This window comes from Budorcas taxicolor, chromosome 2 (assembly GCF_023091745.1).
Source record: "Budorcas taxicolor isolate Tak-1 chromosome 2, Takin1.1, whole genome shotgun sequence".
NCBI lineage: Eukaryota > Metazoa > Chordata > Mammalia > Artiodactyla > Bovidae > Budorcas > Budorcas taxicolor.
The window spans coordinates 90,684,673-90,694,288 of NC_068911.1; the positions used below are offsets into that span (position 1 = coordinate 90,684,673).

At 42.3% G+C, this 9,616-nt stretch overlaps 1 non-coding gene across 1 annotated transcript; it reads right to left on the minus strand.

The window, feature by feature from the left end:
- Positions 1–468: 468 nt before the first annotated feature.
- Positions 469–540, minus strand: TRNAF-GAA (transfer RNA phenylalanine (anticodon GAA)). The gene has a single exon. It is a non-coding gene; the product is annotated as a tRNA-Phe (tRNA).
- Between the last annotated feature and the right edge of the window lie 9,076 nt (positions 541–9,616).

The following is a 9,616-nucleotide window of genomic DNA, read 5'->3' on the forward strand; positions in this document are numbered from 1 at the left end:
CACACGCTTTCCACCTGCAACCTACACAATCCCAAATCAGAGAAAGAAGAGTCACCTCAACTTAAAATCGAGTTGGGAGTTTTGATAATTATTTGGTAATTATTATACTTACTTATCTGAGTGTTGTGTTTTATGTCTGGTCACCAAGAGTGACCAGAAAAATCAAGGGACTGCTTAAGTGTTCACTCAAGGGGAAGGATTGTCTCAGGAAAAAAGTAAATAGAGTAAACAAGAGGCAAAAATAAAATAGTATAACTGGTTCATCCACTTCAGTCATTCCTCTCACTGAGACATCGGTTGTAGGCTGCCCCCCAAGCGGCAGGAAAGGAAAGAAAGTGAAAGTGAAGTTGCTCTGTCGTGTCCGACTCTTTGTGACCCCATGGACTGTAGCCTACCAGGCTCCTCTGTCCATGGGATTCTCCACGCAAGAGTACTGGAGTGGGGTGCCATTGCCTTCTCCAGGGGATCTTCCCGACCCAGGGATTGAACCTGGGTCTCCCGCATTTCAGGCAGGCGCTTTAACCTCTGAGCCACCAGGGAAGCCACAAGTGTACACCTTAAATACAAAGCTGACATGGCAAAGCCTTAGACTTGAGGAGCCCACTGCAATGGTCAACACTGCAAGCCAAGGCATGGCAGAAGAATCGTGGTCTGCCATGCTGACTGGAATTTAAAGTGTAACAGATGCAAGAATTGAAAGTAAGGTCAGGACAGGAATTCTAGGAGAAGGGGCAAAGAAAGGAATTGGCTTTAAAGACTTAAGACTACCAAGAAGCCCCGCATTTACACTGCCTTCCAGAAGCCTTTGGGGCATAATCCAAACCTCTGCCTTGACACTGCCAAGCACACATTTGTTGATAAGCAAGCAGCATTGAAATCAGCTAGAGAGAGAAAAGAACTCTTTCTTCAGTTACAGTCTCAGAAGTTAAATTTTTTATCTCAACTTGGTTCTTTGAAGTGTAGGAGAAAAAGTTACTGAAAAGTTTCCATCCTCTGATAAAATACCAGGCAACTATCAACATGGAGTTAGCCTCCATATCAGAGGCACTGTATGCAGTGATCTTTAGGCAGAATTCCAAGGGTGGGAGGAAGACAAGAGCCTCAGTGCTGTAGACCAGAGAAGCAATGCTTTATCATCTACTGGACAAATGATAAGTCATATTACAGAAAACATGGAACTGCAGAGATAAAAGCACATTCATTCCCTGGGGCCAGGAAATTGTAGAGCATTTATCCAGGAAGCTTAAAATGAGAGAATTTCCCTGAGCCCACTCCCTATATTTATCTTTCTTGTTCTGCTCTTTCTGTCTTCATTTCTCATTTCCTGTATCTTACTGACAGTTTTTAATAATCAATGTATATGGAGGTAAGACAGCATTTTAAATAAATTAAATATATATAATATTAGTTTAAGTATTACAAAATTATTTTTATCTCTAAATAATTCTAAAGATTCAACACATTCTTTCTAAAAACAAAACAAACAAAAACTCTTAATCCATAAAACCTTAACAAACCTAAATACAGACACCATAGTATGACAAACACTTTAATATAATGGCTAAGAATAAATCATTCTGATTGTAATTTTTTTTGCTGAGAAATTTCCATTGTCCACACTTCTCTGTAAAATGGGAAATACGATTTTCCTCCTCATTAAATTTACTGTACTTAACGAAATCAATGATGGTCACTTTCAGTTTAAAAATTCAATATCAATCAACACCCGTTTCCTTAAATCACCTCCCTACATTTATTTTTCAAGTCTTCATATTTGCAACACAGGGAATGAGTCATAGTTATGCAATTATTTCTAGTTTTCAAAAAATCAGAACTTACTTGGGACAGAAGACCTCTTAGCCTACCCTAAACAGCCATTCTTAAACACCATTGTTTTGATCATTTCTCCTAAGTGTTGACTTAAAAAAAAAATCTTTGATTTTTAAAATTCAGTCTAGCTTGATTATTCTCATACTTGATTCCACTTAAAAATTCACCTTAAATTGTGGTTGAGCATTTCTATTTGGGAGAGACTGTACTAATGGCTTCACATGCACTAGCTCATGAACTCTCATAACCATCCAATGGGAGTGGTATATCTGCATACAGGATGATCCTCCAGCAGGGACAGAGGCCCCTCAGCATCCACTATCCTGCACGGCCGCATGGAAAAGACTGAAATGTGAAGTGTGGGAGGTCGTGGGGCAGAGTCCAGCAGGGCTCAGCTGCTCCCGCAGAGAAGCCCAGCAGCTCCCAACATCCTGGTTCTGGAAGGCAGTCTGTGTGGTCAGAGCAGCTGTGAAGCACCCAAATGGTCCCTCTGTGCTGGCACCAAGGCCCTGAAGAAAGTGTTAGCAATATCCTTCCTGTCCTCCCTGCTGTTAAGACAAACACTTGGGTTTCTCTGCTGAGGTCCTTTCCTTCCTTCACATCCTCGTATTCCAGAGTTCAGGCTGACCTCTTTTATAGTTGGTCATTCTGCAACACTTAAAAAAATTCCTGAGTTTAAATAAAGTATACTTAATGCAGTAAGCATGACCCTTTCAAAATATGTGATGACTTAAGCTTTCTTTTATTAACTGTTATGGATTGAATTATGTCCCCCCAAAAGATATGTTAAAGTTCTAACCCCTAGTACCGTAGAGTATGACTTTATTTAGAAAGAGCATCTTTATAGAGGCAACCAATTTAATATGAGGACTTGAGGGTGGATCCTGATCCATTTTGATTGATATCCTAACAAAAAGGGGAAATTTGGACACAGATAATATAATCAAGCAGTACCTTATGGGACCTTCCTGGAACAGACCCCTCCCCCCACATCCTCTGCCTCCTTATTCTTTGTAGAAAAACTGTAGTCTCCCAGGCCTCCCCTGAGTCCCAAAACATCTAGCTTAAGAATTAATGAGTGAAAGGATGTGAAAATGTGGTAACAAAAATAGCAGTTAGGCCAGGAGAACTGGGAAGAATTTAAACAGTAAATCAGCCATATAGCAGTCACAGAATCTTTGATTCCTTCCTGAGGTACCTAGATAACAGGATCTGATAGACATCCCTTGAATTATTTTACAGATGCTAAAACTCCCATCAAATAGGAGTTAACTATTTAATGATCATGAGCAATTAGCCCCCAGACCTACTGGGGCCTAACAATTGATAATGTTAACACCTGTGACATCATCCTGTTATTTCACCATCAACCAATCCGAGAACTGTGTGTGGGCTGATCACACACTCTTTCCCTCATCTTGGCTTTAAAAATGCTTTCCTGAAACCCTCATGAAATTTGGGTCTTTTGAGCGTGAAAGCGAAAGTTGCTCAGTTGTGTCTGACCCTTTGCGACTCCAAGGACTATACAGTCCATGGAATTCTCCAAGCCAGAAAACTGGAGTGGGTACCCCTTCCCTTCTCCAGGGGATCTTCCCAACCCAGAGATCGAACCCAGGTCTCCTGCATTACAGGTGGATTCTTTACCAGCTGAGCCACAAGGGAGGCCCAAGAATACTTGAGTTGAGTAGCCTGTCCCTTCTCCAGCGGATCTTCCCAGCCCAGGAATTGAACCAGGGTCTCCTGCATTGCAGGTGGATTCTTTACCAACTTAGCTATCAGGGAAGCATATGAGCTCCCTTATTTCTCCTTGCCCTCAGACACCTTAATTTCAGGCTTCTAGCTTCCATAACTGTAAAACAACATTTCTGTTGCTTTAAGCCACTTGCTTTGTGTTACTTTGTTAAGGCAGCCCTAACAAACTAACAGGTTAACCAAACTGCTTTCTGGTTTTCTTATTTTCCTTTCTACCCACCTCCCCGCCCCCTCCCAAGACCCTATGGACTGCAGCCCACCAGGCTCCTCTGTCCATGGGATTTTCCAGGCAAGAGTACTGGAGTGTGGTGCCATTGCCTTCTCCGATTATTATGGTAAGTTTGACTAGCTGCAGCTACATGGCTGTTCTGATTTTCTCTTTTATTAAATTATCTTTTCTCGGCCTCAGAGATGGAATTTATTCTTAGTTCCATTGCTGCTGCAAATGAAGCCCGAAAAAACAGAAGAGTTCCACTATCAAAGGAGGTCCTCACTTTACGTTGCAAGAGCTAAGGAAGTTTAGTGATCAGATCCACAGACTGGCTCACACACTGCCTTGACATCGCAGCTTTAGCACAAAGGACAATTCTCCCTCCCCCACCCTCCAAATGAATGAGAGTTTAAATGACAAAAGACTTATCATTATTTGCCTGACAGCTCAGCCTCCTTCCACTGCTGGCACCATCTCGCATCTGCAGATGTGCTTGTCGCTACATCCAAGGAGAGCTGGGGATATCTCTGGACTTCAGGGGCGCTTCCAGCAGCAGTAAGATCCAACTCCACATTGTAAGCCATACGGCCTTAGGCATGTCCGTGTTCCCAGCTACACACAAATCTAAGTGAATCCATGATGCGGAGCCCTCTTCCCATCCTTTCTAAGAACACTGGTGAAAATATGAAATCTTCTGTTGGGTAGAGGATGAAACCAATCTTATAGCCTTTAATTATAGCACTGTTTTAAAAACTTTCTGATTAATATCTTCTTCTGAGTCAAAATATTTATTATAAGACCTATCTCATAGGATGCTCTGAAATCATTCATGTATTCATCTGTTTATTCATTATTTATTACTAAATAAAATAAATAGCAACCATTTATCAAGAGCTTACTGTGTGCCAGGCACTGTGCTAAGTGCTTTACTTTATCATTTTTACACCTAGGAACCACACAAGGGACGTACTATTATTACCTCATTTAATAGACAATGACATTTACCTGGCTCAGTGGTCCATACCCAAGTTCATAGGGTCAATGCTTAAAACCAAATTTCTGACTTCAGAGTCCACTACTCAGCTATCGAGCAGTGCTAATGAGTGCTCAGCTATTGTGCTAAAAGGGCTTCCCTGGTGGCTCACCGGTAAAGAATCCTTCTGCCAAGGTAGGAGAAAAAGGAGACAAGCTTCAGTCCCTGGGTTGGGAAGAACCCCTGGAGAAGGAAATGGCAACCCACTTCAGTATTCTTGCCTGGGAATCTCATGGACAGAGGTGCCTGGCGGGCTATAGTCCATGGGATTGCAAACAGTCAGACAAGACTTAGCAACTAAACAACAACAACAATTGTGCTAAAAACAGGGAAGAATAAGATTTTTCTTTTAATGGCTATATTCTTTGTGGTCAAGGAGCTGACAGTTCAGGGAACAAAAATGATAAACAAGCACCTCTAAATCAGTGAGTCTGATAATGCCCATGGGCTTCCCACATGGCTCAGCGGTAAAGAATTTACCAATCTCAGTGGAAAAGGAGGAGACATGGGTTTGACCCCTGGGTCAGGAAGATCCCCCATGTTCAACTCTTCACAACTCCATGGACTATAGCCTGCCAGGCTCCTCTGTCCATGGAATTTTCAGGCAAGAATACTGGAGTGGATTGCCATTTCTTCCTCCAGAGGATCTTCCTGACCCAGGGATCAAACCCATGTCTCCTGTGCCTACTGCATTTGCAGGCAGATTCTTTACCACTGAGCCACCTGAAGTCCTTAAGCCCTATGCTGATACAGCTCACATCAAAATCTCTTAATACACAATGATATCAAGGACTCTCTCTATATGATATTTGATTAACAAAAGGATCTTCAGAAGGAATATTCCAAATGATGACAGGAAATAAGATACATAAAACATCCACAAAATGCTGACTTGAAACTCAGATCGAAAGAATCTAATCTTGGCAAACTTGGGAAACAGTCACAACGTTGTAGAGATGGTATGATATAACTGCCTTCTCTTGCGTAGTTGAAGCCTCCTAAAGAGGACAGCCTAACTTTCCTCTCTTGCCTTCCTCTGTCTCGGGCAAATTCCAAATCCTCCTCCAGAGTCCCCTTGTCTACTGCAGCCCAAAAGAGCATGCGCTCCCAGTACTTAAGTTTTGTTCAATTCTTGGCTTGTCTTTGGCCCGATTTCCTCAAGCTCCCCAAGGCTGAGGGTTACTGCTGAGTGCTGCCTTATCTAATTATCAGTCGTACGTAACCTCATGGCATTCTGTAGCTGAAACAGACCTTAGTGATCATTCCCTTGAACCTGCTCATTACTTTGACACCCCTCGGCATTTATGCAATTAGTTTGCTCAGTTTAATTTGTATTTATACAGTTGATGATTTGGTAGTATACTGAAGAATTTCTCTATGCATTTTCTCTCTCATCTAGACCACACAATCCTCAAGGCCAGGGGATGTATGAGCACAAAGGATTTTAAGTTTTACTGTTCCATTCTACGGTTTTCAAGCCATGAGTGCCCAATACAAATTTTTAAGTGGAGAATCCAATATAGTAAAAGTAGGACATATACAGAAGGTAAAATCAGTTGTCCTTTTTCTTCATTTAATGAACCACTTCTCAAAGCTTTTCTAAACTAATTAGAGAAAACTTCAAAACTGAGTTTGGACTCCGGTTATTCTATCAGACAGTCTTGTTGCTGCTGCTGCTGCTAAGTCGATTCAGTCGTGTCCGACTCTGTGCGACCCCAGAGACGGCAGCCCACCAGGCTCCCCCGTCCCTGGGATTCTCCAGGCAAGAACACTGGAGTGGGTTGCCATTTCCTTCTCCAATGCATGAAAGTGAAAAGTGAAAGGGAAGTCACTCAGTCGTGTCTGAGTCTTCGCGACCCCATGGACTGCAGCCCACCAGGCTCCTCTGTCCATGGGATTTTCCAGGCAAGAGTACTGGAATGGGTTGCCACTGCCTTCTCCATCAGACAGTCTTAAATGATATCAATTCATACTAAACATCTATATTTATGATCGATGTTTACTGGTTACTGTTTATCTGGTTACTGATAAAAGAAACCCACTCAAAATTAAATGAGAAAAAAACAAGATGGAAATCACCATGAGACTACAAGGATAAAAAGTAAGCTATGCTTCAGGACAAGGCCTCTGACACCTTCAGAAAGGCCTTCTACCCGTCCTCTCTGCTCCACTTTGTACACATCCTTTATTCATCTCCAGCTCAGTCTCTCTCCTTCAGATAACCACAAGGGGAAAATAAGGTGGCCAGAAGACACCTAGCTTACATGTTACAAGTGCAGTCATGCCATAAAGACCAAATTTCCTAAGGGAAGGACTCTAATAGACCTAACCTGAGTCTTCTACCAACCTCTGGACCGTGGCTAGAAAAAGACAATCATGTCAAATTTTGATTTTGTCCATTCTAATGAGAAGAGTTTTCAGTTTCACTTATTGCTGTTTTCAGTTAATTGTATCAGGCAAGGTGTTTTCATTTGTGAAAGTGAAAGTGAAGTCACTCAGTCGTGTTGACTTTTTGCGACCCCATGAGATCCTCCATCCATGGGATTCTCCAGGCAAGAACACTGGAGTGGGTTGCCATTTCCTTCTCCAGGGGATCTTTCCAAACCAAGGATCGAACCTGGGTCTCCCACACTGCAGGCAGACACTTTACCCTTATGCAAAGATGGGCTCGGTAAAGGACAGAAATGGTATGGACCTAACAGAAGCAGAAGATATTAAGAAGAGGTAGCAAGAATACACAGAAGAACTGTACAAAAAAGATCTTCATGACCAAGATAATCACGAAGTCGTGATCACTCATCTAGAGCCAGACATCCTGGAATGTGAAGTCAAGTGAGCCTTAGAAAGCATCACTATGAACAAAGCTAGCGGAGGTGATGGAATTCCAGTGGAACTATTTCAAATCCAGGAAGATGATGCTGTGAAAGTGCTGGACTCAATATGCCAGCAAATTTGGAAAACTCAGCAGTGGTCACAGGACTGGAAAAGGTCAGTTTTCATTCCAATCCCAAAGAAAGACAATGCCAAAGAATGCTCAAACTACTGCACAATTGCACTCATCTCACACGCTAGTAAAGTAATGCTCAAAATTCTCCAAGCCAGGCTTCAGCAGTATGTTAACAGTGAACTTCCAGATGTTCAAGCTGGTTTTAGAAAAGGCAGAGGAACCAGAGATCAAATTGCCAACATCCGCTGGATCATGGAAAAAGCAAGAGAATTCCAGAAAAACATCTATTTCTCCTTTATTGACTATGCCAAAGCCTTTGACTGTGTGGCTCACAATCAACTGTGGAAAATTCTGAAAGAGATGGGAATACCAGACCACCTGACCTGCCTCTTGAGAAACCTATATGCAGGTCAGGAAGCAACAGTTAGACCTGGACATGGAACAACAGACTGGTTCCAAATAGGAAAAGGAGGATATCAAGGCTGTATATTGTCACCCTGCTTATTTAACTTATATGCAGAGTACATTATGACAAACGCTGGGCTGGAAGAAGCACAAGCTGGAATCAAGATTGCCAGGAGAAATATCAACAACCTCAGATATGCAGATGACACCACCCTTATGGCAGAAAGTGAAGAAGTACTAAAAAGCCTCTTGATGAGAGTGAAAGAGGAGAGTGAAAAAGTTTGCTTAAAGCTCAACATTCAGAAAACGAAGATCATGGCATTTGGTCCCATCACTTCATGGGAAATAGATGGAGAAACAGTGAAAACAGTGTCAGACTTTATTTTTGGGGGCTCCAAAATCACTGCAGATGATGATTGCAGCCATGAAATTAAAAGACGCTTACTCCTTGGAAGGAAAGTTATGACCAACCTAGATAGCATATTCAAAAGCAGAGACATTACTTTGCCGACTAAGATCTGTCTAGTCAAGGCTATGGTTTTTCCAGTGGTCATGAATGGATGTAAGAGTTGGACTGTGAAGAGAGCTGAGCACCGAAGAATTGATGCTTTTGCACTATGGTGCTGGAGAAGACTCTTATAGGTTCCTTGGACTGCAAGGAGATCCAACCAGTCCATCCCAAAGGAGACCAGTCCTGGGTGTTCATTGGAAGGACTGATGCTGAAGCTGAAACTCCAGTACTTTGGCCACCTGATGCAAAGATTGACTGATTGGAAAAGACCCTGATGCTGGGAGCGACTGGGGGCAGGAGGAATAGGGGATGACAGAGGGTGGGATGGTTGGATGGCATCACCAAACTCAATGCACATGAGTCTGGGTAAACTCTGGGAGCTGGTGATGGATAGGGAGGCCTGGCATGCTGCGATTCATGGGGTCGCAAAGAGTTGGACACGACTGAGCTACTGAACTGAACTGAATGAGAAGAGAATTTGATAAGATTTCTGGGGGTGAGATGGGACAAGATCAAACCTAGACAGAAAAAAAAATCAGTGGGAATCTACTATAATTGCTATAGCCAAACACTCAGTTACTCAGGTTCTCTAAATTCTGACTCAGAGAATAAGTCCAAATACTTATCTCTTACACACAGAAGTGTTCAAACGTTCACTATTATAATTATTTAGGAGAAGTAACTATTCAGTAAACATGTGCAAGCCATAATGATGCTTGCTCCTTGGAAGAAAAGCTATGAGCAACCTAGAGAGCATATTAAAACGCAGAGACATTACTTTGCCAACAAAGGTCCATCTAGTCAAAGCTATGGTTTTTCCAGTATGGATTTGAGTCATATATGGATGTATGGATTTGAGAGTTGGACTAGAAAGAAAGCTGAGCACAGAAGAATTTATGTTTTTGAACTGTGGTGTTGGAGAAGACT